The 27,506-nt window shown below is 38.7% G+C and overlaps 1 pseudogene; it reads left to right on the plus strand.

Annotated features, from left to right (window-relative positions):
• The window catches only part of LOC102821632, a 76,478-nt pseudogene that overhangs the window by 41,828 nt on the left and 7,144 nt on the right, over nucleotides 1-27,506 (plus strand).

Consider the following 27,506-nt stretch of genomic DNA (forward strand, 5'->3'; position numbering starts at 1 on the left):
GCGAGTAAAGTTTTACTAAAGGTAATACAGAAACAGCTGTAAGAATTTAGTCCTTTGGGAAACATAATGTCATTGCTATGTTTTATCATTTATCTCTTTTCTTTTACTCAACTTTTCTCTTTTCTTTTCTTTACATCACAGTGGGTATGTGTCCTAGTTCCAAATTCAAAGTCCATCTGCCTAATTTATTAGCTGAAGGACTTTGGGCAAATTACTTAGCTCCATGGACTATGTTTACATTTCTTCATTTTAAATTAAGAGATAATTATTCCTTTCTTTTAAAGGGGTTTGAATAATAGATGATTCTGTATCTATACATATATATGGGGACTTCCAAAAGTTTTTGGATGAATAAATTTAAAAGGAAATGCAATGTTTCACAATTTTTTAATTCTTTCTGATAAATGCATACATTATATTTCTTGTGAATGCTCCTAATTAAACATTCAACGATTTTGAGGAGGGGGGGAGATGGGCCAAAAACAGAGGCAGAGTAGGATAGCAAATTTAAACTTTTGTTTCCAACATGGCATCACTTCTTTTTGTGTACAGGTGGATATATGAGTAAAAATTTAGAATATGATAGTAATTCTGGCCAACAAACCTGGTTATCACATTATATGTTTTCTAAGCTGAGACATCTTCAGTGTTCTAAACTGACTTTCCTAGTTTCTGCCATGCATGTACAATGCTGCGGGAAGTGCTTAACTCTCAGTGCTTGGCAAGGCCACACTGGGGGGAGAGACATTATGCACGGCATATGATTCTCAAAAGCTGACCTCTATCTTCCCTTCAAGTTAGCCCTGAATTTACTTGCAAAAATATATATAATATGGCAATATTCTCAGCTTTCACTCTGAATTCTACAAACCTTAGGAAAAACTAGCTTAGCAGCAATTGCTTTCAGCCTTGGTGGATTGAATACAAAGAGAAATTGTGTAAACTACTCCTTCTCATAGAAAACCTAAGTAACTGCATTTGTGAGGCCACAAAAGCAGATAGGCATATTAAAGTCAAGCTGACCTACCCCCATAGACCTCACCACAATTAGTTACTAGCTAGAATTCTCAACCCCTACATACAAACACCTGCGTAAACAAGCAGACAATAATGAACTTAAGTGAAGGATAGTTTTGACTTAATAATCTACACGTCTTGCAGCAAGTAGCCAAGTTGGGCTTTATGCCACATAGCTCTTAAGTGATTTAATGAATACCTTTATTATAAAAATAATAGCACACATTATGTAGGATAGACAGTTTATAGTCTTTTAGTAGAAACAAGAAGAAACAGTTTTATCTCATACTGGGAAAGAACATGAAGGTCAGTCTGAACATCACAGAGTAGTCTTGTTAAGGTTGTCTAATGACCAGGTGCAAGAATGTTGTGACTAATTGTGTAATAATTCAAGAAATGATAAAAGTGTCAATGCATGTACTGTGTAATTTTTAAGTATAAAAAATAAAGACTTGCTGAGCTGGGCTGGCAGAAGCGGCAGGAGGAGGTAGAAGCAGAAGGCAGAGGCAGGAGAGAACAGCCAGATAGCACAACAAGTTGAAGGAAATGGCAGAGCTAGGAGGAAGAAGAAGGCAGAGGACAGACAGCAGAGAACAGAGGGCAGACAGCAAAGAGAACAGGAAGCAGAAGCAAGGGCAGAAGCTAGAGAGCATAGCCAGACAGTACAACAAGTTGAAAAGCCTCTCGAGTTGTATTCATTCATTACTTCACCCGACGATTCCGCGTATTCGCTAGTGTCCCACGACCCCTGCGGAGGGCAGGAACCCCGCGCACAATGCCTTAATTAAGGTAAGGCTAATCACTATAATTCCAAAGTCTCATTGGATTTGTTGCAAAAGAATTGTATGTTTTACTCATATATAGTCTAGTTGGTGTTTGGAGGGTGTAGGGGTTCTTGCTATATTCCATGCAGTCATTCAGATGCCCAGGGAAATGAAAGCTCTGCTCCTTCCTCCACATAGATTTCAAGGTCATTTTGTATGTCAGTATCCATTTGGCAGATGGGAAGGAGCTCTGGTAGTATAGTGGTTACGAGTCAGACTGCTAATTTCAAGGTCAGCTAGTTTGAAACTTCCAGTGGTTCTGGGGGAGAAAGATGAGGCTTTCTGCTCCTGTTAAGATTTACAGCTTCAGAAACCCTGTACAGAGTCACTATGAGTTGGAACTGACTCCATGGCACATAACCACCACCACCAAAGAAAAAGTATTGCATATGGGAGGTTTATATGATTGACCTTGAAAAGTTATGTATAGTTTCTACTCATATTCCATTGGCCAGAAGTAATATAAATGATATACCTAACTGCAAGGGAAACTGGGGAATAGATTGTTGTTGTTGTTAAGTGCCTTTGAGTCAGTTCCAACTCATAGCTACTCTGTATAGGGTTTTTGAGGAGCGGCTGGTGGGTTTGAACCGCCGACCTTGCTATTCAACCCGACCTTGTAGTTCAGTGCATTATCCTGCAGCACCACAGCAGGACTCTGGGAAATAGATGGTAACTGAATATTCAAGAGGGAGGAGACACTGCGTTTGGTGACTAGCTCACCTCTCTTTACCACATGTAATATAGAATTAGTAACAACCTGGCAAGCTGTTTTTAAGTATCAAAGATTACATCTTTAAAGTACTAGAACTTGAGAAGTATGTGATAAATTATAACTCTTATGAAGGTTTTTAAAAATTGTTTATATAAAAAAGTCATGTTTTTTAATGTTATAGATGAGAAACTACCATGGTTGCCTTCATCCTAATGTCTGTGAGTTGGGTCTTGATTGTATTTGCTTATTTATTTATGAATGCATTAAACGTTTATGCAAATGTTCATACCAGATATTAAGATATAATTTTGTTTGTTTCATCCTCAGATTCAAGAGCTGGAACCTCTCCTCTGTTACCCTGACCATCCATCTCAGCTCATCTGGACATCATCCTGCAGTGCCTTGAAATCTAACTTCAGCCTTGAGGACATCCAGCACAGCAAAGGCCAGGAACCATAGAGCTCTTCCAAATATGCCACTGACCTCTTGAGTGTGGCTTTGAACAGTAACTTCAACCAACGGGTGAGGTCAGTCTCAGTGATCTGGAAATGACAAAGCAGTGGCATCCTTATTACATTTGGATTTCTGATTTGAGGCTGACCACCACAATGATTGTTATGATTTCTGAAAGTACGCCAGGGTCAATTGAGCAGAATTGCTCTGAAGACAAGATAAGACTTATCTGTTTCCAGTTGTCATGAAAGAACATTTTAGAACAGCAAAAATTAGTTTATGTCACTCTTGCTGTGTAGCTCACACTCATACGTAAGACTCACAGTCTTACGCTTTTGGTGATGTCTGATTTATCTAATTATTAATAATAAAGCAATATTGTGGTTATTAAGTTCTGACGAGTCAGTTCTGACCCATAGCAACTCAGTATAGGGTTTCCAAGAAACAATTGGTAAGTTTGAACCGCTGACCTTGAAGTTCAAACTGACCTTGTGGTCCTGTGGTTATCCTACAGCATCATACCAGGACTCTGCAATAGCTCCCTGTTATGACCAGAGCCCTGGTAGTGTCGTGGATTAAAAGCTGGGCTGCTAACCATAAGGTCAGCAGTTTGAATTTACCAGGAACTCCATAGGAGAAAGGTGAGGCTTTCTCCTTCTGTAAAGATTTATGGCCTCAGAAACCCCATATAGGGTCACTATGAGTCAGGATTGACTCGAAGGTACATCACCACCAATACCTGCTCTGACACTGTTCTTGGCTCTTTATCTGAATTAACTCAGAAGTTTGTGAGGCAGCTATGATATCACCATTCTTTAAGTGAGGTAACTAAGGTGCCAAGAGAACAGTATTTACCCAGGGTCATAGGTTGGAGCTAAGGCATAAATTAATCACACTTTCCCTTTTAGCTTATGCATTATTTGAGTAATATACATAGAATGATTACAAAATTGGCTTTCTTTCTAGTAAAACTGTACCTGAGGATCAAATTAGAATATTTCTAGTTCTTTTTCTGTGAATTAATATTACCCTTCAGCTACAGAGTGGTGATATAACCTTCCCTCCAATGGCAGAACATGGGTCAGCTGAATGAATGAACATGAAAGGAGAAAATGAACATGAACTGGTTTGGGCAAGACAGCTCTGAAAGAGCTGAGCCACAAATGCTCATGCCTCACTATATTTCCCCTACCAGTCACCCATCCTCCTTCCACAGAAAGAGATAAGGAAGCTTCTGATTGATCTTCCAAGAGGGCTGAAGTTCCTATTTTCTGGGCTGGCTAGAAGGTGGGAGAGGAAGGAATGACTCCTCCACTGGACTTGGCAATCAAAGAGTGTCTGTGCCCTAAGAAGAGACTACAGTTTCTCAAGGCAGACCTGTTTCTCTTCTGAGATCTTCCCTCTAAAACAGTGGCTCTCACACTTTTAGGTCTGAGGACCCCTTCACGTTCTTAAAAACTATTGAGGACTCCAAAGAGCTTTTGATATTGTGCGCTATATCTATATATACAGAGTCCTACTCAATGGCACTTAAAAACAATAACAACAATATGGAGTCCTGGTGTGATGTTGAGCATTAATGCACTGGTCATTTTGAACCACAAGGTCAGTGGTTCAAGTGAACCAGCCACTCCTCAGAAGCCTTATACAGGCTCATTATGAGTCGTAAATGACTCAACAACACTTAGTAATAACAACAATCTCTATATATTTACTGTATTAGGCATTAAAACTGAGGAATTTTGCAACACAAGCATACATTCATTAGTTGTCCAAGAGTGAACAAGGCAATAATGTCTTCATACTAGAATGAAAATATTTTTGACCCTGTACATCCCTGGAGCTCTGGTAGTGTAGTGGTTACAAATTGGGCTGTGAACCTCAGGGAGAGCAGTTCGAAACTACCAGCTGTTCCACAGGAGAAATATGATAATTTCTGCTCCTGTAAAGATTTACAGCCTCGGAAACCCTGTACAGGGTCGCTATGAGTCAGAACTGACTCCACGGCACATAACAACAACAACAACATCCCTGGATGTCTTGGTGACACTTAAGGATCTAAACACCACACTTTGAAAACCAAAGCTCTGATACCAACTTGAGATCCCTTGTGTTGCCTCTCAATTCACCAGTTAAATTACCACCCTTCACCCCCACCAAACAAAGGTTCTGGAATGGGTCAGAACAGTTCATTAATGAAATCTAGTCTAGGATTACACTATACACAAATCAAAACATTCACTATCTCACTATCTATTTTCTTTTCTATTTCAAGTCTCCAAGTGTCTGCTCCATCTTCCACCATAACTTCTAGAGGTTAAGCAATGTGCTTAAAATGACAGAAGAAAGAGTAATATTAGCAATATACAACATTCTTAAGTTTGAACAACATATACCTCATCCATTTTTTTTTTTTAATTTCCAAGGAAAAATTACAGTCCAAAGATTAAACCTTATCTCCTTTATAAGTGAAAATCTCAATATATTACAATCCTCACATTTTCCTTCCTCATTTTCAATTTAGCCATCTCACTCAGATGACTAGGGTGAGTTGGCCTTTGTCCAGCTGTTGTTATCTGGACTGTCTTTTACTAGACTAGGCATTCTTCCCTTTGAACCCTGTAGTTGAATTAATTCAATGCCAATTCTCTCAGCATCTTTTCTGTAAAGAATCTGTAATATGAGTAGAACACAGCGTTTTCACAGCCAAGCTTTCATCTCAATTTACCAATTACAAGCTGCTCCTAGATCCTGTAGCAATTATCCCAAGCAAATTTTGGGTACCTCCATTGCTATTAAGGAGCTCTGGTAGCATAGTGGTTATGAGTTGCGCTGCTAACCTCAAAGTCAGTAGTTTGAAACTACTACATGGGAGAAAGATGAGGCTTCCTGCTCCTGTAAAGCTGTGCAGCTTCAGAAACTGTATGCTGGGTTGTTATGAATCAGAACTGACTCCATGGCACACTACCACCATCGCCACCATATTGCTATTGGAATCCTGGTGTGGCACTGTGGGATCAGCACTGGACTGTGAACCACAAGGTCGGCAATTCAAACCCACTAGCTGCTTCTTTGAAAACCTACACAGGGTCTCTATGAGTCTGAACTAACTCGGCAGCATTTAACAGCAACAGCACATTGGTATTACCCACCAAAGATTATAGCAGAGACTTTGTGGCACTAAGGAAAGAAGACCAGGCAGTTAAAACATGAGAGGAGAGAGAAAATACATGTGTGACTTTCATCTTCATCTGGATACCAGTCAGTCTGCCCAGCTATCTGTAGTCATTGCTGTACTTTATCATGGACTCTGTCTAGTGACTCATATGTGGCAGGTGCTATCAGCACAAAGTTCATAACCTGACCTTCTCTAAATATTGACCTCTTGTTCTTTCTGAGAATTTCTCCATTCCAAGGCATTTGTACCCTGATGCCATTGTGGTTTTGCCAATCCCTTTTGCTCTGGAATTTCTTTATTCCTATAAAAACTTCATCCTAGGGAGAGCCTTCCCCTGCTCCCTGGAATATGTATGTTAGAGGATCATCTCTAGCACATTCCTTAATGAAAACTATTCTTAGTGCTTCTAGTGTCTGGAAATCAAAGGGCTTAATGAAGACCAAGCTTCCATTTGCTTTAACATCTCTACGGCAGAGTGCAAGTTTCAGAGTTTCTTTGCCCCTACATATTATGCAAATCTGCCCTCACTTTAAAACGGTTGAGCCAGCCCTACTCATGACAAAATCTTCATCACAATCAGCTTCACTTGCTGTATATGGTACAGATTTTTTAAAAACTGTTTTATTGTGAATTATGTGATAGTTCACATGGGAGAACATTAGCTTTACACTCATCCTATCATATATATCGTTACATTGCCACATTGCCATGGTTACAATCCCCTTCATGCATCATCAAACAACCAAAGGGTACTGTCCCCTGGTCATTAGCACACAGCCCCTCTCCCTCTCTGGGTCTAGAGTTCTCAGTTGCCCCATCTCTTCATGTCATCATCGCTTATGGTGCAGATTTTAAACCATTGAAAAGACTTCAAGATTTTTCTTAATTAAAGTAAGATTAAATAACAACCATATACACCTGTTCTGGCTTAATCTTCAAATTCTTAGAGACATGATTAGGAATGGATCTTATTGATAATCCAGATGCTGCCTGTAACTAACAGCCACCAACAGAGTTCTGTGCAGACTGAAATTTCTATTATTGAAGTAGAACTTACTAGGTGATGGACTCCAGGCTAACTTTCTCATTTTGAGTTCTTGAGTTACAGAAGCTCCAGTATTCTCTGGTGCTCACAGCTCCCATCTCAGGCTAGAGGCAATGGGTATTATATATCTGGTATCACCATCTCTCCCCCATTTCTCCCTTAGGTAAAGGCGCAGTATAGCTGTCAATGTTTGTTATATTAGGAGTTTCTTGGGAGTAGAGACCTTCTCTTGCATTCCAGGTTCCTTTCATAAAGTAGACACACAATACATTGATTGTTGAACTGAACAGATCTCCAGTTTCAAGGGAAAATAAAAGGAAATTTGCCTAGGATGGCGTCTTACATATGATAATGACATTACAAATCTGATGACTCCTATCCTCTCTCTGTATCCCCAGGGTCTGTATTCCAGTGTAGTGTGTCCAGGGGCAGTGATGACCAACCTGACATATGGAATTCTGCCTCCTTTTATCTGGATACTGCTGGTGCCAGTCATACTGTTGGTGAATAAGAATTATGTCTTCATTATAAAAATTTGGTCACTTTGGGATCATAGAACACGAATTTGAGCTCTGGGAAATTAAGATAGAATAATATGCAAATTAAAAAGTTTTAGGAGTTTTCAGAGTTTATTAGTTCTTTACTTCCAGGGGGATCAACCTAGTGGGATTTTATTTGGCATTCTTATTCAGCTCACAGTGTTTTCTGAGTCATTTTAACTCATCAGAGACCACCAGATGCAATACAAACATCTTAGCACTAACAAACTAGACCTGCTTCCCTCATTTCATGTTGGCTGCCCGACTCAGGAAGATTGAGTCAGGGACCATGGGAATGTCAACTAAGATTTGCATTTATTTTGGCAAGTTTTTCCCAAAGTGTGTTTCTAAGAATCTAGTTCTGTTATAAGAAGTTAAAAACCAAAAACCTAACCCACTGCTGCTGAGTAGATTATAAATCATAGTGACTCTATATAGGATTTCTATGACTGTAATTTAAAAACAAAATATTTTATTGTGGATTATGTGATAGTTGACATGGGAAAACATTAGCTTTACATTCATCCTATCATATATATATTGTTTCATTGCCATGGTTACAGTCCCCTCCATGCATCATCAAACAATCAAAGGGTATACCCTGCAAGCCTGCCCCCCGGTTGTCAGCATATAGACCCTTTCCCTCTCTGGGTCTACAGTCCCCAGTCACTCCATCTCTCCACGTCTTCATCTCTGCCTCCATCTCTGGCATCACTGTTTCTCTCTGGGTAGGGTCCCGCTCTCCACTCTTCTCCCTTGATGGTCCCAGGGACCTCCGCTCCTGGACTGCAAAGTCAACCACTCCCCTCCTTTACGTTTCCAACCCTCACAGAAGACTGTACATTTTCATGGGAGCAGACCACCTCATCTTTCTCCTGAAGAACAGCTGGGGGATTTGAACCACTGATATTGTGTTAGCTGCCCAACACCTAACCCACAGTCTTCCAGGGCTCCTTTAAGATGTTAGTAAGTAATTAGAAAGCAAGCAAGCAAAGAAAAAAGGAGGGAATGGAGGAAGGAAAGAAAGTTTCCATGGGGATATGCTTCTTTACTGTGGAAATTCTCAAGATTATTCTATGCTAATATGACCACACCATGTATGAATTTCTTGGAAGAGGATATATTATTATATACACACTGGTGACACAGTGGTTAAGTGCTTGGCTGCTAACCACATCGTCAATAGTTTAAGCCCACCAGCTACTCCATGAGAGAAAGATTCCATAAAGACTTAGAGCCTTGAAAACTCTATGGGGGGCAGTTCTACTCTGTTATATAGAGTTACTATGAATTAGAATCAACTCAGTGGCAATGAGTATCCCAAATGTATTTAAAAACCCTTTGTTTCAAGCATTTATTGGCAAGAGTGCCCCAAACCATAGTTTTCAGTACTGTCTAGTCCCAATAGAAACCATATCTTTATTGTTACCATTTAAAGCTCCTTTTTTATAAAGCTTAGAAAAAAGATTAAAAAGAAATTTCCTAACATATTAACACTAGTAGTGGAACTATGTCTATTTGTTTAAATCTTAATATTTTTTATATTCTCCAACTATCGCTAACATATATTACTTATTAAATTAGGAAAAAGTTAAATAAAAGTTATGGTTTATAGACTGTCCAATATATTGCAAGTGCTTAATGACTCATTTATTTGTTCCCTTGCTCAGCTGTGCTTTTTTGTGAATTGTTTCACAATGTCACCTTACAATGGAGCAGAAGTATTGGTAAGTCCTCAGGCTTCAGAATCTTTCTCAACACAGTGATCCAGCAATAGCTACTAACAATCATAACCAAGGAGAACTGAACTTCTTTGCCAAATTTAGCTTGTAGTATACAAGAGAGATCAGGAAATTATGTTTATTAATGTTATCAAAGATTTGACAAATACCTGTGGTTTGTGCTCCTAAATGTGACATCCATCACCCCTCTATCATTAATAATTGGAACATGGAATGTATGAAGTATGAATCTTGGAAAATTGGAAATGGTAAAAAATGAAATGGAATGCATAAACATCCGTATCTGACATTAGTGAGCTGAAATGGACTGGTATTGGCTATTTTGGATATGACAATCACATGGTTTACTATGCCAGAAATGACAAATTGAAGAGGGATGGTATTGCATTCATCATCAAAAAGAACATATCAAGATCTGTCATGAGGTACAATGCTGTCTGTGATAGGATAATATCCATACATCTACAAGGAAGACCAGTTAATACCACTATTGTTCAAATTTATGCACCAACCACTAAAACTAGTGATGATGAAATTGAAGAATTCTACCAGCTTCTTCAATCTGAAATTGATTAAACATGCAATCAAGATGTATTGATAATTACTGATGTTTGGAACGCAAAGGTTGGAAACAAAGAAGAAGGATTAGTGGTTGGAAAATATGGCCTTGGTGATAGAAATGATGCTAGAGATCTCATGATAGAATTTTGCAAGACCAATGTCTTGCACACTGCAAATACCTTTTCTAAACATCATAAAAGATGACTATATACATAGACCTCTCCAGGTGGAATACACAGAAATCAAATTGACTACATCTCTGGAAATAGACCGTGGAAAAGCTCCATCTTATCAGACTATCAATTGCTTATATGCAAATTCAGGTTGAAGCTGAAAAAAATTAAAACAAGTCCACAAGAGCCAAAATATGACCTTGAATACATCCCACTTAAATTTAGAGGTCATCTAAAGAACAGATTTGATGCATTAGACACTGAAGACCGAAGAACAGGGAGTTGTGGGATGACATCAAGAACATCATACAGGAAGAAAGCCAAAAGGTCTTTAAGAAGACCTGAAAGAAGGAAAAGACCAAAATGGATGTCAGAAGAGACTCAGAAAGTTGCTCTCCAGCATAGAGATGCTAAAGCAAATCGAAGAAATGAGGAGGTGCAAGAGCTGAACAGAACATTTCAAAGGTCAGCTCGATAAGACAAAAACAAATATTACAACGAAATGTGCAAAGACCTGGAGTTAGAAAACCAAAAAGGAAGAACATGCTCAGCATTTCTCAAGCTGAGGGAACTGAAGAAAAAATTCAAACCTCAACTTGAGGTATTGAAAGATTCTATGGGCAAATTATTGAATAGTGCAGAAATCATCAAAAGATGATGGAAGGAATACAGTACCAAAAAGAAAAAAGGACTACAGTACCAAAAAGAAATGTTCAATGTTCAGCCATTTCAAGAGGCAGCATATGATCAAAAGCCAATGATCCTGAAGGAAAAAGTCCAAGGTACACTGAAGGCATTGACAAAGAACAAGGTACTGGGAGTTGGTGGCATACAAAATTGAAATCTTTCAACAAATGAGGCAGCACTGGAGGTACTCACTCATCTATGCCAAGGAATTTGGAAGAAAACTAAAAACTACCTGGCCAACTGACTGGAAGAGATCTGTATGGATGCCCATTCCAAAGAGAGGTGACACAATGGAATGTGGAAATCATCAGACAATGTCATTGATATCCCATGTGAGTAAGTTTTACTAAAGGTAATACAGAGAACTTCCAGTGGTTCAAGTCAGATTCAGAAGAGGAGAAGAGATATCATTGTTGGCTTATGAATCATAGGACTGTCCAATGGATCTTGGCTGAAAGCAGAGAATACCAGAAAGATGTTTACCTGTGCTTTACTGACTACACAAAGGCTTTCAATTGAGTGGATCATGACAAGCTATGGACAACATTGCAAAGTATGAGTATTCCAGAACACTTAAATTGTATTCATGAGGAACCTATATAGAGACCAAGAGGAAGTTTGACCAGAAAAAAAGAACACAGAATGGTTTAAAATGAAAAAAGGTGTGCGCCAGGGTTGTATTCTTTCACCATACTTATTCAATCTCTTATTCAGCTGAACTGAATTATATGAAGAAAAATGTGGCATCAGGATTGGAGGAAGATTAATTAACAACCTGTGATAAACTTGCTTACGAAGTACGCTTAAATACTTACTGATGAAGAACAAAGACCACAGCCTTCAGTATGGGTTGCATCTCAATGTAAAGAAAATTAAAATCCTCACTACTGAACCAATAAACAACATCCATATAAATGGAGAAAAGATTGAAGTTGTCAAAGACTTCATTTTGCTTGTAACTACCATCAGCACTCATGAAACCAGCAGTCAAGAAATCAAACGATATATTGCATTAGGCAAAGCTTCTTCACAAGACCTCTTTAAAGTGTTGAAGAGCAAAGATGTCAGTTTGAGGACTAAGGTATGCCTGACCCAAGCCATGGTATTTTCAATAACCTCATATGCATGTGTATGTTGGATAGTGAATAAGGAAGACCATAGAAGAATTGATGTATTTGAGTTAAGGTGTTGGAGGAGAATATTGAGAGTGCCATGGACTGCCAAAAGAACAAACAGGTTTGTGTTGAAAGAAGTACAGCCAGAGTGCTCCTTGGAAGCCAGGATGGCCAGAATTTGTCTCTCATACTTTGGACATATTGTTAGAGGGACCAGTCACTTGAGAAGAATATCATGTTTCATAAAATGGAGGATTGGAATAAAAGAGAAAGACCACCAGTGAAATGGATTTGCACAGTGACTGCAGAGATGAACTCAGGGGTAGCAACGGTTGTGAGGTTTGTCCTGGACTGGACAGTGTTTCGTTCTGTTGTGCAGAGAGGTCACTATGGGTCGGTACTGACTCGATGGCACCTAACAACAACAAAAGTGACAAAATTGCCAAAGCATGAAAGTTCAAGTTTTGAACATCTTTTAGTCTAACTGAGAATATGATAGTAATGTTTTATCAGGCCTCTTATGAGGTTGCCTAAAATATGTGACAGTTTTCTTCGTTTCAAGGAATTTCTTATTGTTGGAGGCATAATATCTTGTTGGAGTACAAGGCTCAACAGAATGTTTAAAGCAAGTAAGTACTATTCTATTTGCCAAGAAGTAATAATAGAGAAAGTATAAATGTTTTGGTATAGACTGTGAGTTTGCAACTGTAAGGTCTTCTAAAAAGGGTGAATCCTCAATTTGCCTAGATGGGTGTAACCCTGGTGTCAAATACCATCTGAACCAGTTCAGGGCTGTTTCTTTTGGAGGCCCATTGGCCATGGGATTCTGAGAACCCATCGGTTTTAACTGTCAGCTGCCTGTTTACAAGAGGAGTTATTTTTGTAAACAAATCAGGTATATAGCCAGGCAAATCTTACATATATTCTGAAGGATAATAAAAGACTCTCCTACTTGTATGAGAAATTGCTCCAGAAAAACTGGTGATACAGTATCTGGGGGGTTAATGGGGTTGTTTCCTCAATGTTGTCAGTGGACCATGAGATGTAATAGTGATCATTTGGTACTGTGTCCATACAAAGTACCCATTTAGTAATTTGGACGAATGAGCTTCTAGAGTAGACATAAGGCTTAGACCCTTCATTATCTTTCTCACCTGGGTTTGAATGGTTTCACTTCACCTAGTTTCCAATTCCACTTGGAAAACAAGACTAATAAATATATGCCTAGTGCTGCTGCAACAGAAATACCACAAGTCAGTGGCTTTAAAGAACAGAAATGATATTCTCAGAGTTCTGAGGCTGGAAGTCAGAATTCAGGGGACCAATTCCAGAAGGCTTTCTATTGGTTCTAGGAAAAAAATCTTGTCTCAGCTTCTGTATCCTTTAGCTCCTTGGTGATTTTTATATGATACCCATCTTCTCCCTCTGGTAGCATAGTGGTTACGAATAGGGCTGCGAACCGCAAGGTCAGAAGTTCGAAACTACCAGCTGCTCTGCGGGAGAAAGATGAGGCTTTCTGCTCCCATTAAGATATACAGCTTTGGAAACCCTGTATAGGGTCACTATGAGTTGGAACCGACTCCACGGCACATAACAACAACAACAAGGTTTCAAATACACCCTATGCCAATATGGCCTTATTAACATAACAACAAAAACCCTATTTCAAAGTATAACACCCAGGACTCCAGTACTTCTGTAAATATAGAGATTAGCACTCCAACACATATTTTTTAGGAGACAGAATTCAATCCATAACAATGTCTGTTAAACCCATTGGATTCATATTGGTCGAGGAGCCTATATTGATCCATGTGTGGCCATTCCATTTTCAAGGTCCCAGGAGATCAGGGCTCCATATCTTGCCTTGACACAGGATGTGCTGTTATATTAGGTAGAATTTGAAGGAAGGAGACAAATCTAATGGATTTTTCCCCCCTTTAATTGATAATAAGTTTGATGCACTTCCTTCTGGTTCACTTGCTGGCTGTATGTAATCACTGAACTATAAAGGATTTGTAAGGTTAATTCAGGCTTTGGTAGGTGCGAGTCACTGAAATCTCCATTTCCTTTCCAGTTATGGCTGTTCCAGCAAAAGCCTGAGTCTCTCAGTCCACTCACCAATTATCAAAGTGCTACTACAGGTCTTGGAAACAATGATATAAATCCCCAAAAGGTAAGTTATTTGAATGTTGTTTAGGTTTTATTAGTGACACCCCTACTTTCTCTATAAACCTTTTCAGCCACCTCCTGTCACTCTATTTCTTTTCTTCCTGAACTCCAGGCACTCGGCTCTTCTCTTGGGACCATCATCACCTCATGCTTCTTTTTACCTCAGGGTCTTGCTCAGCTTCATCTTCCTTCCAGAAACTCTCTAAACCAGTTATCATTGAGTAGATTGTGACTCACGATGACACCATCCGTTTCATAGTAGAACTGCGCTTCAAAGGGTTTTCAGTGACTTCTTTTTGGGAAGTAGATCATCAATTCTTTGTTCTTTGGAGATTTGAACTTCCAACCTTTTGGTTACCAGCTGAGCACATTAACTATTTGCAGCACCTACTGTCTCTAGAAACTCTACCTTTCCCTTGCCAAATTCTACTTGCCTTCCAGATCATCATAGAAGTCTCTGTTGTCTTTCCAAACCCGTTTCCAAAGCCGTCTTTGTACTTCTCTTCTGTAGCACTTATCCTGATTATGATTTTAAAATGATTGGAATAATTGCTTTCTTATTATTTAGTTCCCTGCTAAAATAAATGCTCTAAGAATAAGGGCTATACATGCATGTTTTCTGTGTTTGTAACACCTGATATTCTGGTGTTAACAAGCGAAAACAAGTCCACGAGAGCCAAAATACGACCTTTTTTTGTGGGTTAATGCACTGGACTACAAGGTCAGCGGTTCAAGCTCACCAGCCACTCCCCAGAAACCCTATACAGGGTCACTATGAGTTGAAACCAATTTGACAGCACTTAACAACTAAGAACAACAGCGGGCACAGGGCCTTCGTACTGATCAGACAATGAACATGTGTTCAATGAGCTGTCAAATAAAGGAGAACTCTGTATTAACTGGAAGTAGTTTTCCTTTAGCTATTCTTCAAGTCTTCCTTGGACCAATATCACTTTGCCCATTACCAGCTAGATTAGCTTTTAATATACAACGTTGGTTTGTTTTTTACTTTTTAAAACATTTTGGTAAAAATATATACAGCTAAAGACATACCATTTCAACAATTTCTACATGTGTCATTAAGTCATGTTGATTCCATTACTCGAACTGTGCTATCGTTTTTCTGTTCTTATAACACATTTCCCACCACGATTATCTTATACTACCCCCAGACTTCCCATCTGACCTTTCAAGTTGTTGTTGTTAAGTGCTGTTGAGTTTATAGCAACTCATAGCAACCCTGTATAGGGTGTACAAGGTGAGTTTGAACTGCCGACCTTGCAGTTCAAACGGCTTTACAGTCTGGCGCATTAACCCACAGCATCACACCAGGCTAGTGTCAATTCAATCTCATGTAGATGCTCCTTTAAAGGGTCCTGGTGGTGCTGTAGGTAAGCATTAGACTGCTAAAAAGAGCACATTGCTCAAGCAGTACTTTACTAATTAAGAAAAACTATTTTTGGTTCGAAGAAGATTTCAGGAGATAGTCTTGGTTTAAGGTTTAAAGTTTAAAAATGATATCAGGATAACAGTTTCGAGGGGTCTTCCAGGCTCAATGGCCCCAGAAAGACTGGATCCCTTTGAGAACTTAAAATACTGTTCTGTATGTTTTCTCTTTAAGATCAGGCCCTGAGGATGGAGAGACAGAAAAAAGAGAAAGAAGTGGGGAGGAGAAAAGGAGAGTAGAAGATAAGGGTGGAGAGAGGAGGGGAGGGAAGAAAAAAAAGTTGGGAAAAAAAAGTCTATCAGTTGTCTTTATTGGACTAAAATATTCAAAGGCATGAAACACTAGGCTGGAACTTGGATGTTAGTGATTGATTGTTTTATTTGCTGTTCTTTGTAATAAAAGGACATCACCTATCATACGGTTGCTGTTAAGTGCTGTCGAGTGGGTTTCAACTCAAAGTGTCCCTGTATAGGGTTTCCAAGGAGCAGCTGATGGATTTGAACTGCCAACCTTGCAGTTAGTAGTCCATTTCTTATTCTACAGTGCCTCATCAGGACTCCACCTATCATATAGTGATAGTAATGTAGATTCTTTTGAATGAATGAATTCTCAAGCAAGAGTACAGAAGGTGTTCTGTCCCCTGTTTAATAAAATCCAGTCCCCCTAATTATAGTTTTTTTTCATGTTTTATTGTGAATTATATGATATTTTACATGAGAGAACTTTATTTTTACATTAATTCCACCGTATGTCATTTCATTGCCATGGTTCCAATCCCCTCCATGCATCATCAACTGACCAAAGGGTATACCTTATAAACCCACCCCCTACGCTCTCCCCTAATTATAGTTTTTTTGAGGATTAAAGAGTACCTGACCTAAGCCGTCATATTTTCAATTGCCTCACATGTATGCAAAAACTAGACAATGAATAAATAAGGAAGACCTAAGAAGAATTGATGCTTTTGAATTATGGCGATTGTAAAGAATTTTGAATATGCTGTGGACTTCCAGAAGAAAAATTTTAAACAATTGTCTTGGAAGAAATATAGCCAGAATGCTCCTTAAAATCGAGGATCGCGAAACTTCTTCTCATGTACTTTGGACGTGTTATCAGGAGTGATCAGTCCCTGGGGAAGAACATGCTTGGTAAAGGGTCAGCAACAAAGAGGAAGACCTTCAAGGAGATGGACTGACACAATGGCTGAAACAATGGACGCAAATATAGAAATGATGGTGAGGATGGCGATATTTCATTCTATTGTACATAGGGTCACTATGAGTTGGAACTGACTCGACAGCACCTAACAACAACAATTAAATTAAAATTCCAATACTATAACAAGGGAAGAAAATAAGGAGATGTTGATTCTCAGAAGATAACATATGATTTGACTATAGTCATAGCATGGGTATGATCTGAGATCCAGGCATGGAGTAACTCCTGCCAACAAAGTGGTGGTGGTGGTGGTGGGGGGTATCCAAAATCTGTCTCCTTGATGCTTCCTGCGCCTCAGATACATTGGGATATATTGTCTTTAATCTGTTCTCACTGACAGTTTCCCACTGGACTCCTAGTCACTGATGCTTTCCCCTCAAATTTTTCACTCATTTCTAATCTCTGCCAGAAAGATTAAGAGTGAAAATATGAATACAATTTCCTTACTTCCAATTTACTTCTCACACTTTCCATCAAGATGTCTTAATACACAAGTATATTTAGCATGTCTAAATAATATCTACCTTCTACGATCCTCAGATTTTGGGAGTCTTGGTGTGGTGCTGTGGATTAATGTGCTGGATTGCAAAGTCCATTTGAACTGTAAGGTCAGTAGTTTAAGCTCACCAACTGCTCCTTGGGAACTCTATCCAGGGTCTATATGAGTCAGAACGGACTCAATGGCACTTAACACCAACAACAAACATTTTCAGGGGTTGGAGTCCTGGTGTGGCACTGTAGAATAAGCACTGAACTGTAAGGTTGGTTTGAACTACAAGGTTGTTGTTTCAAACTCACCAGTCACTCTTCGGAAACCGTATACAAGGTCATTATAATACAGAACTGATTCCATAACACTTAGCAACAACTACAAGCCTTTCAGTCCTAGCTTATAAGGATCATTCTGTTATACTTCTTCTGAGACAGGTTTGTTTGTTCTTTTGGTGCTGTAGGAAAAGCACTGGCCTGCTAACCACAAAGTCAGAGGTTCAGATCCACAGCATCAGCTCTTAGAAACGCTATAGAGGGTCACTATGAGTCAGAATCTACTTGATGACACTTAACAACAACAAGCTTCCTCAGAAGTTCTGGGTGTTGTAAATAGTTAACTGCTAACTGAAAGGTTGGAATTTTGAATTTATCCAGAGGCACCTTGAAAGAAAGGTCTGTGGTCTACTGCTGAGAAATCAGCCATTGAAAATCTTAAGCAGAGCCGCTATACTCTGACACACATGGACTATGGAGAGCAGCTATGCTCAGCTGAAATCAACCTCACAACAAATGGTACTGATAACAGGGTGAGGTAAAGACTGTTGCTCCTCATGTGTTCCCAGTTGTGGGAAATGGCACCATCTTCCATACCTGGATCTGACTTAGGAACCTGAGTGTCATCCTGGAATCGAATCTTCCTCTTCCTCACTGGACCTCATTAATCATCAGGTTCTCTTAATCATTCTCTTCTTAAACATTTTCACATATGCTTCTTACCTTTATCCCCACCATCTTTTTCTTTACTCCCTCAACCTCTCTTCGATGGACCATGCCTCCTCCAGTCTTATTCTGACTCCAGTCCTGTCCCCACACATTGTTTCTCTCCATTGCAGTCAGATGTATCTAAATTCCTAATGAGACTATAATCTGTTAAGTAGTGAAACCCAGACAAAAGTCCAAACTCTTTAGTATGGCATTTAAGTAGATTTGCCCATTCATGCCTAATGTTGTCGTTAGCAGCTGTCAAACAGCCCCAACTTATGATGACTCCATGTCCAACAAAACAAAAGTGCTGCCCATAGCTATTGTAACCCACAGGGTTTTCAGATCACCAGGTCTTTCTTTCTAGGCTTAGTCTGGATGTTCAGCTGAAACTTGCTTAGCATCATTGTTGTTATTGTTGTTAAGTGCGTCGAGTCAGTTCTGACCCATAGCAACTCTGTGTAGGGTTTCTGAGGAGTGGCTGGTGAGTTTGAACCACCAACCGTGTGGTTCATATCGACCTTGTGTCGAGGGCTTATCCTACAGTGTCACACCAGGACTCTATTTAGCGTCATAGTAACATTCAAATCTCCCATGACAGTTGGTGATTGTGCATGAGGTTCATTGGAGATTCATTTGTTGGAAATTAAACCTGAGGCTCTGCATGTTGTTGTTGATAGGTGCCGTCCAGTCATTTCTGACTCATAGCAACCCTATGCACAATAGAATGAAAATATTGTCCTGTCTTATGACATCCTCATAGTTGTTATTTTTAAGCCTATTGTAGCTGCTACTGTGTCAATCCATCACGTTGGGGATCTTCCTCTTTTTAACTGACCCTATACTTTGCCAAGGAGCTCTGGTAGCATAGTGGTTACGAATCGGGCTGTGAACCGCAAGGTCAGTAGTTCGAGACTACCAGCTGTTCTGTGGGAGAAAGATGAGGCTTTCTGCTCCTGTAAAGATTTACAGGCTCGGAAACCCTGTACAGGGTCACTATGGGTCAGAATCGACTTGACGGCACATAACAACAACAACAACATACTTTGCTAAGTATGATGTCCTTCCTCAGGGAATTGGTCCAAATATGAGAGACTAAGTCTAAGTATCATTCTGTTATACTGCTTCCAAGACAGATTTGTTTGTTCTTTTGACAGCCCATGGCACTTTCAATATTTGTCTTTAACACCATAATCCAAATGCATTGATTCTTCTCCAATCTTCCTTATTCATTGTCTAACAATACATATGAGATGATTGAAAATACCATGGCTTGGGTCAGTGTACCTTAGTTCTCGAAGTGACAGCTTAGCTTTTTAACACTTTATAGAGGTCTTTGGTAGCAAATCTACAACAAAAGACTGCTATATAGTGTTAAACAATATGTTGTTTGATTTCTTGGCTGCTGCTTCCAGGAGCATTGATTGTGGACCCAAGCAAAATAAAATCTTTGAAAACTTGCATATTTTCTCCATTTATCATATTATTTATTGGTGAAGAGTTTCACTTTCTTTACATTGAAGTGCAATCTATATTCAAGACTAGTGTTTGATCTTCATCAGTAAGTATTTCAAGTCCTTTTTGCTCCCAGCAAGGACTTGAAATCATCTGCATATTGCAAGTTGATTATCAGTCTTCCTTCAATCCTGATGCTGTCTTCTTTTTATAATCCAGCTTTTCAGATTATTTGTTCAGGTTAAATAAGTATGGTGAAAGACTACAATTCTGGCACACACCTTTCCTGATTTTAAACCATTCAGTATATCCATGTTCTGTTCCAATGACTGCCTCTTCATCTATGTACAGGTTCCTTATGAGAATGACTAAGTGTTCTGTAATTCCCATTCATCACAATGTTATCCATAGTTTATAAACCACACAGTCAAATACCTTTGTATAGTCAATACAGTGCAAGTCAATAAAGAACACCTTTCTTTTATGCTTTGCTTTTATCCAAGATCTATCCCACACCAGCAGTGACAGCCCTAGTTCAAAACCTTTCTAAATCTGACTTGAATTTATGGAAACTCCTTGTTAAGGTACTGCTGCAATCATTAAAAAAAAAAAAATTATCTTCAGTAAAATTTTACTTGCCTGTGATATTAATGCTATTATTTAATAATTTCTGCTTTCCATTTGGTCACCTATTATGGGAATAGATACAAATATGAATATTTTCCAAGTAATTGTTTTCCAATTTCCTTGGCATAGACAAGAGAGGGCCTTCAGTGCTGTATTAGTTTGTTGAAAGATTTCAATTTATATCCTGTTAATACCTGAAACCTTTTATTTTGCTGATGCCTGAAGTGCAGCTTGGGTATTTCCTCCAATGCCATCAGTTCTTGATTATATGGCACCTCTTGAAATGGTTGAACATCGACCAATTCTTTTTGTTACAGTGACTTGTATATAAATTCCATCTTCTGTTGATGCTTCCTGGGTCATTCAACTTGTTGCCCAAAGAATCCTTCAATTATACAACCCAAGGCTAGAATTTTTCAATTTAGTCATCTTGAGAAATGCTGAGAATATTGTGCTCTTTTGATTTTCTAACATCAGGACTTTGCTCATTTCATTATACTTTGTCTTCTAGAGCTTCCATTTGACATTTCTGTTCAGTTCTTTGATTTCATTTCTTTCATTCACTTTAGTTTCTCTGTACTCATAAGCAAGTTTCAAAGTTTCTTCTGACATCCATTTTGAACTTTTCTTTGTTTTCTCTCTTTTAAATGAACTTTAGCTTTCTTCCTGTATGATGTTCTTGATATAATCTCACAACTCTTCTGCTCTTAGGTTATTAGTGTTCTAATGCATTGGACTCCTAGTGTGGCGTTGTGGGTTAATATGCCAGATTGCAAAGCCATTTGAACTGCAAGGTTGGCAGTTCAAGCTTACCAGCTGCTTCTCGGAAACCCTATACAGGGTTGCTATGGGTCAGAACCGACTCAACAGCACGTCACAACAACAACAATGCATCAAATCATGGGGAATATATTCAAAGTCAGATTTTAGCTCTTGTGGACTTGCTTTAATTTTCTTCAATTTCAGCCTTGTATATGAGAAACTTCATATATCTCAGTCTGCCTTTGGTCTTGTTTTGGCTGATGATAATGAGCTTCTCTATCATCTCTTCATAAGATGTATCAATCTGAATCCTCTGTATTAGGCACTGAGAATTGACAGAATACAAATTTAAATCTTTCAATAAACTAATGGAGCACATTAGTTTATTAATGCAGCATGCACTCATCTGTGCTGGGAAATTGGGAAGACAGCCCCTTGGACAACTGATTAGAAGAGATTAATATATATGTGCCCATTCCAAAGACAGGTGATCCAATGGAATGTGGAAATCAATAAACAAATTCATTAATATCATATGCAAGTAAAATTTTGCTGAAGTTACTTCAAATATGGTTGTAACAGTACACTGAGACTGTCAGAAAGTCAAGCTGAATTCAGAAGAGGAAATGGATTGAGAGATATCATTGTTGACATCAAATGGATTTTGGCTGAAAGCAGAGAATACCAGAAAGATGTTTACCTGCGCTTTATTGACTATGCAAAGGCTTTCAACTGTGTGCCAAGCTATGGATAACATTGCAAAGAATGGATATTCCAGAAAACTTAATTGTGTTCATGAGGAACCTGTACATAGACCAAGAGGTAGTTATTAGAACAAAACAAGGGGATATTGCATGGTTTAAATCAGTAAAGGTGTATGTCAGGGTTATAGTCTTTCACCACACTTATTCAGTTTGTATGCTGAGCAAATAATCTGAGAAGCTGGATTATATGAAGGAGAATGTGACATTAGAATTGAAGGAAGACTTATTAGCAATCTGCAGCATGCAGATGATACAACCTTGCTGAAAGTGAAGAGGATGTACAATACTTACTGATGAAGATTAAAGATTACAGCCTTCAGTATGGGTTGCACATCAATGTAGAGAACTAAAATTCTCACAGCTGAACCAATAAATATCATCTGATAAAAGGAGGACAGATTGAAGTTGTCAAAAAACTTCATTTTGTTTGGATCCACTATCAACACTCATGAAAGCAGTAGTCAGGAAATCAAATGACATATTGCATTAGGCAAATCTGCTGTACAAGACCTCATTAAAGTATTCAAGAGCAAAGATGTCAGTTTGAGAACCAAGGTGTGCTTGACCCAAGTCGTGGTGTTTTCAATAGCCTCATGTATGGGAAAGTTGGACAATGAATAAGGAAGACTGTAGAAAAATTGATGCATTTGAGTTACGGTGTTTGAGAAGAATCTTGAAAGTACCATGGGTTGCCAGAAGAACAAACCAATCTGGGTTGGAAGAAGTACACCCAGATTGCTCCTTAGCAGCCAGAAAATTATCAGGAGGGACCAGTACGTGGAGAAGGACATCAAGCTAGGTAAAGTGAAAAGTCAGCGAAAAAGTGGACGACTCCCAATAAGATGGATCAGTGCAGTGGCAGCAGTAATGGGCTCAAGTGTAACAAAAATTGTGACGATGACACCACACTGGGCAGTGTTTCATTCTGTTGTGCATAGCATCACTACAAGTCAGAACCAACTCCGTGGTACCTAACAAAAACAAAAATTATCATCTCCTCACACAGATGTAGTCAGTTTGATTCCTGTGTATTTGGTGAGGTCCACTTATATAGTCTCCATTTAAGTTGTTGATAAAAGGTATTTACAATGAATAAGTCTTTGGTATTACAAAATTCTATCATGAGATTTCCATTGTTTCCATCACCAACACCATAATTCTCCAACTATTTATTCCTCTTCTTTGTTTCCAACCCTGGCATTCCACTCACTAGTAATTATCAATACATCTTGATTTCATGTTTGATCTATTTCAGACTTGGGAAGTTGGTAGAATTCTTCAATTTCATCATTATTGGCTTTAGCAGTTGGTGGATAAATTTAAATAATAGTGATATTAACTGGTTTTCCTTATAGGTGTATGGATATTATTATTATCATAGACAGTATTGTTCTTCAAGATAGATCTTGAATTGTTCTTTTTGATGATGAATGGGACATCATTCCTCTTCAGTTTGTCCTTCTTGACATAGTAAACCGTTATGATTGTCTGATTCAAAATGGCCAATACCTGTGCATTTCAGCTCATTAATGCCTAGGAAATTGATTTTTGCATGTTCCATTTCATTTCTGACAATTTCCAATTTCTGTATACCTTGTACATTTCATGTTCTGACTATTGATGTTTTCAGCTGTATGTTCTTATTTTGAATTGCACACCAACTCAAAGACCCTGAAACTTTTGCTCCATCCATGTCATTAAGTTCAAATCTACTTTGAGGAGGCAGCTCTTTCCTAGTTATATTTTGAGTGCCTTCCATCCTGAGGAGTTCATCTTCTTTCACTGTACCAGGCAATATTTCATTGCTATTCATAAAATTTTCAGTGATTAATCATTCAGAAGTGGCCCACTTCTCCTTCCTATTATTCTATCATAGTCTGGAAGCTCTGTTGAAAGCTATCCATCATGGATGACCCTGCTGATATTTAAAATACTAGTGGCAAAGCTTCAACTTTCTTTCACTGAATAGTTGGTGGATTCCAACTGTTAACCTTTTTGTTAGCACCCTAGTGTTTAACCACTGCACCACTTGGGATCCTCATCAACTATCTACCCACTGCCATACCCAAACCACTGCCAGCAAGTTCATGAAAATTCATAGTGACCCCATGTAGGGTTCTAGAGTCTGTAAATCTTCATGAGAGCAGAAAACCTTCGCTTTCTCCTATGGAGGGGCTGGCAGATTCTACCTGCTGACCTTGTGGTTAGCAGACCAAAGAATAACCAACTAAACCACCAGGGCTTTTTTATCGACTATGTGCTGTTGTTATTTGTTATTAAGTGCCATCCGGTCAGTTTTGAGTCATGGTGACCCTGTGTTGGATTTCCGAGGAGCAGTTGGTGAGTTTGAACCACTGACCTTTTGGTTCAGATGACCTTTGGATCCAGTGCTCATCCTACAGTGCTACTCCATCAACTATGTTGTTGTTGTTAAGTGCTGTCGAGTCGATTCTGACCCATAGCGACCCTGTATAGGGTTTCCAAGGAGCAGCTGGTGAGCTTGAACTTCAAGGTCGGTGATTCAAGCTCATCAAGTTATTCTAAATAGAAGATTCTTAATTTTCTGACTTCTAACCACATCTGCAGATTTTATCTACTGCTAGCCCTAGTAATCAACTCAACAACACCCAATAACAAAGGTCACAGTAAACTGCACATCAGTTCTGGTTCTCCCTCCACAACCTGAAGTAAAATGGTAACAGCAGTTCAGGAAATAATTTCCAGACAACGGTGCCAAAGACTGAAAGCAACTATTTCCTCTATATCTATTTCTTAGGAAAAGGGTTTCAAAGTGGTTCATTCAAACTGCTGAGAATTTCCATTTCCACCTCAGACTGAATCCAAATCTATAGTTTAACAAGATCCCCAGGTGGTTTTTATATACACATAAGCATAGTGGCACTGTATGATAAGCGCTTGACCCTAAGGTTAATGGTTCAAACTCATCAGCAGATCTTCCAAAAGCCTACAGAGTTGCTGTGGTTCAGAATCGACTGGATGGCACTTTACAACAACAAGCAACTATAAGAACCTCCCAAGGATCTTGTTAAAATATAGATTCTCGTTCAGTATATTGAGGGTAAAAATGGAAATTCTCAGCAGGGAGGTCCAACTAGAATGAACCTGTTTATAGCCTTGCTTAGTAATGAAGTTACATTTTCTCAATAATAATAACACTTTCACAGGAGTAATATTCCTCTCAATTCTAGTTGGCCAGGGTGGAGTCACATGCCCTTTCCTGAATGGGCTACAGGCCTGGGGAAGAATGATTGTAATTGATTGTGCTTAATAATTTGGAGTGGCACTGTGGGTTAATGCACTGGACTGCAAGCTTGGTTTGAACCACAAGGTCAGCAGTTCAAGCTCCTTGGAAACCCTATACAGGGTTGCTATGAGTCGGAACTGAGTTGATGGCACTTAATAACAACAACAGCAATAACAACAATAACAATCATTTGAAGTGGAAGAGACAACACATTTGGTTGCCACAGCGATTTTAATTGAATTTGTCTTAGACTGAAAACTCTTTGACGTCAGAAACTGTGCCATAGCACAATGGAAGCTGTAGCTATTTTTGTTGTTATTGTAGAACTTTTGGATGGAAATGAGCAAAGCATCACAATGTATTGCAGATAGCAGGGGCTTTGGAGACAGACAGAAAATAGACTTCAGCCCTAGTTCCACTCTTGCTTCCTGTGCAGGCCCAGACTTGATATTTCAGCTCTCTGATCTTCCCATTTATTTGTAAAGTGAAGTTAAGTCAGCATACATTCCATATATAAAGCACCTGAAACAAACAACTGTAGCCTCACCTTGTTATCCTTTTCTGCCATTTTATCCTAATCATTTTTAAAGTCAATCTGTTGCCACCTTTATATGCCTGTGTGTGCATACTTGTGAGTGTGTGTGCATGTGTCGGTGGGAATTCTTGTAAGGAACATAAAAAAACATACTTTAAGAAAAAGATCATTCATACTATTGCCATTTGGCATTTATAAGATCGTTGCTCTCTATTTGATTTTATGATATAAAAAAAGCTTCTTTTTATTCCTGGATGGTGATTTCAATGTGTGAACATGGAATGTCACCATCTCTGGAGATGATTTATGAAAAATTTCTTATGGTTCTGTCATTTAACTGAACTCCACATGACATAATGTCCACCTTAGATGTTCACATTGACAATAGCAATTGACAATCAAATCTACTAGCCAAAGCTGATGTGGAAACATTTGTTTTTATTGTTTAACCCAGGTTTCCCCAAGTTTATTTTAGTCCAGAATCTATTTTCCCTAGAGCACTTAGCAATATTTCATGGAATGTTCTTTGGAAAACCATATTAATCCAATACTGAACATTCTGACCCTCAAGGTTACTTTTTCTGGACTTAACCATTTTCTCCATTAAAATAAAAAAATCCATTGCTATCAAGTCGAGTCCAACTCATGGTGACCCTATGGTTTCTGAGGCTGTAAATATTTATGGAGCAGGGAACTTCATCTTTCTCCTGTGGAGTGGCTGGTGGATTTGAACTGCTGAACTTGCAGTTAGCAGCCCAACACATAACCCACTATACCGCCAAGGCTCCTTTTTCCCCACTAGGGAGAATTATTGCTTCCATAAGGTGTTCAAACATTCCATTCTTAAAATTCATTGGTGGGAAATTCACTGAAGACACATTGCCATTTTCTATTTGTTTTGAAGAAGTCACCCGACACCTCTGAACTGGGGTTGAACTAGTTAATCTGTAAAAGCTCTCCCAACTCCAAGACTCCAAGATGTCTTGTATCTTGAATAAATAAATAAGGTGGTTATTTCTATGTGGGTCAAAATAGTTTTGCTTATTTTAAATGATATTTAAGATTAAATTGCAAAGTAGGGATGAGCTAGAGAGCTCTTCAACCTAGGCATTCTGATCACTGTGAATCAGATATCAGAGAATATATGCTCCTGAATGAAAATTATTTTCAACCTCTAGAGGACAAAAAGAAAAAGTAGATATAGATCCATAATTATTGCTTTTTTTTTCCTGTCATGAAAAAATTCTAGTGAGAATCAGTTATTAGAATAGGATAAAAAGTGATTTACCTTCCTACTGTTTGGATAATTAGATGTGTTGTTAAGTGCTGTCCAATTGGTTCCTACTCACAGCAACCTTGCATAGACTTTCCAAGGAGCAGTTGGTGGACTTGAACCGCCAGTCTTGAGGTTAGCAGTGTAATGCTTGTCCTACAGAGCCACACTAGGACTCCGGATAATTATATAGTAGTCCTGAATTTAGAATTGAAGTCACTGTTGTATTTATACAGGGACTTGTTTACTGTTTGGTCACGTCACCAGTAGTGAGAGCATCTGCTATAGGGGAAGCGGGTACTAATGAACAGCAAAGCTTACATCTGTCACGTTTCTGTTTTTAAGGTATCCCAATCAGTTTGGGAAGGGGTGGGTGTCTTAGGATGCTGTGTTTTCTAGAGAACCAAAACCAATGAAACATATATATATATATATACATATATATATATATATATATATATATATA

The sequence above is a fragment of the Chrysochloris asiatica genome, unplaced genomic scaffold (genome assembly GCF_000296735.1).
Source record: "Chrysochloris asiatica unplaced genomic scaffold, ChrAsi1.0 scaffold00241, whole genome shotgun sequence".
In the NCBI taxonomy this organism is placed as follows: Eukaryota; Metazoa; Chordata; class Mammalia; order Afrosoricida; family Chrysochloridae; genus Chrysochloris; species Chrysochloris asiatica.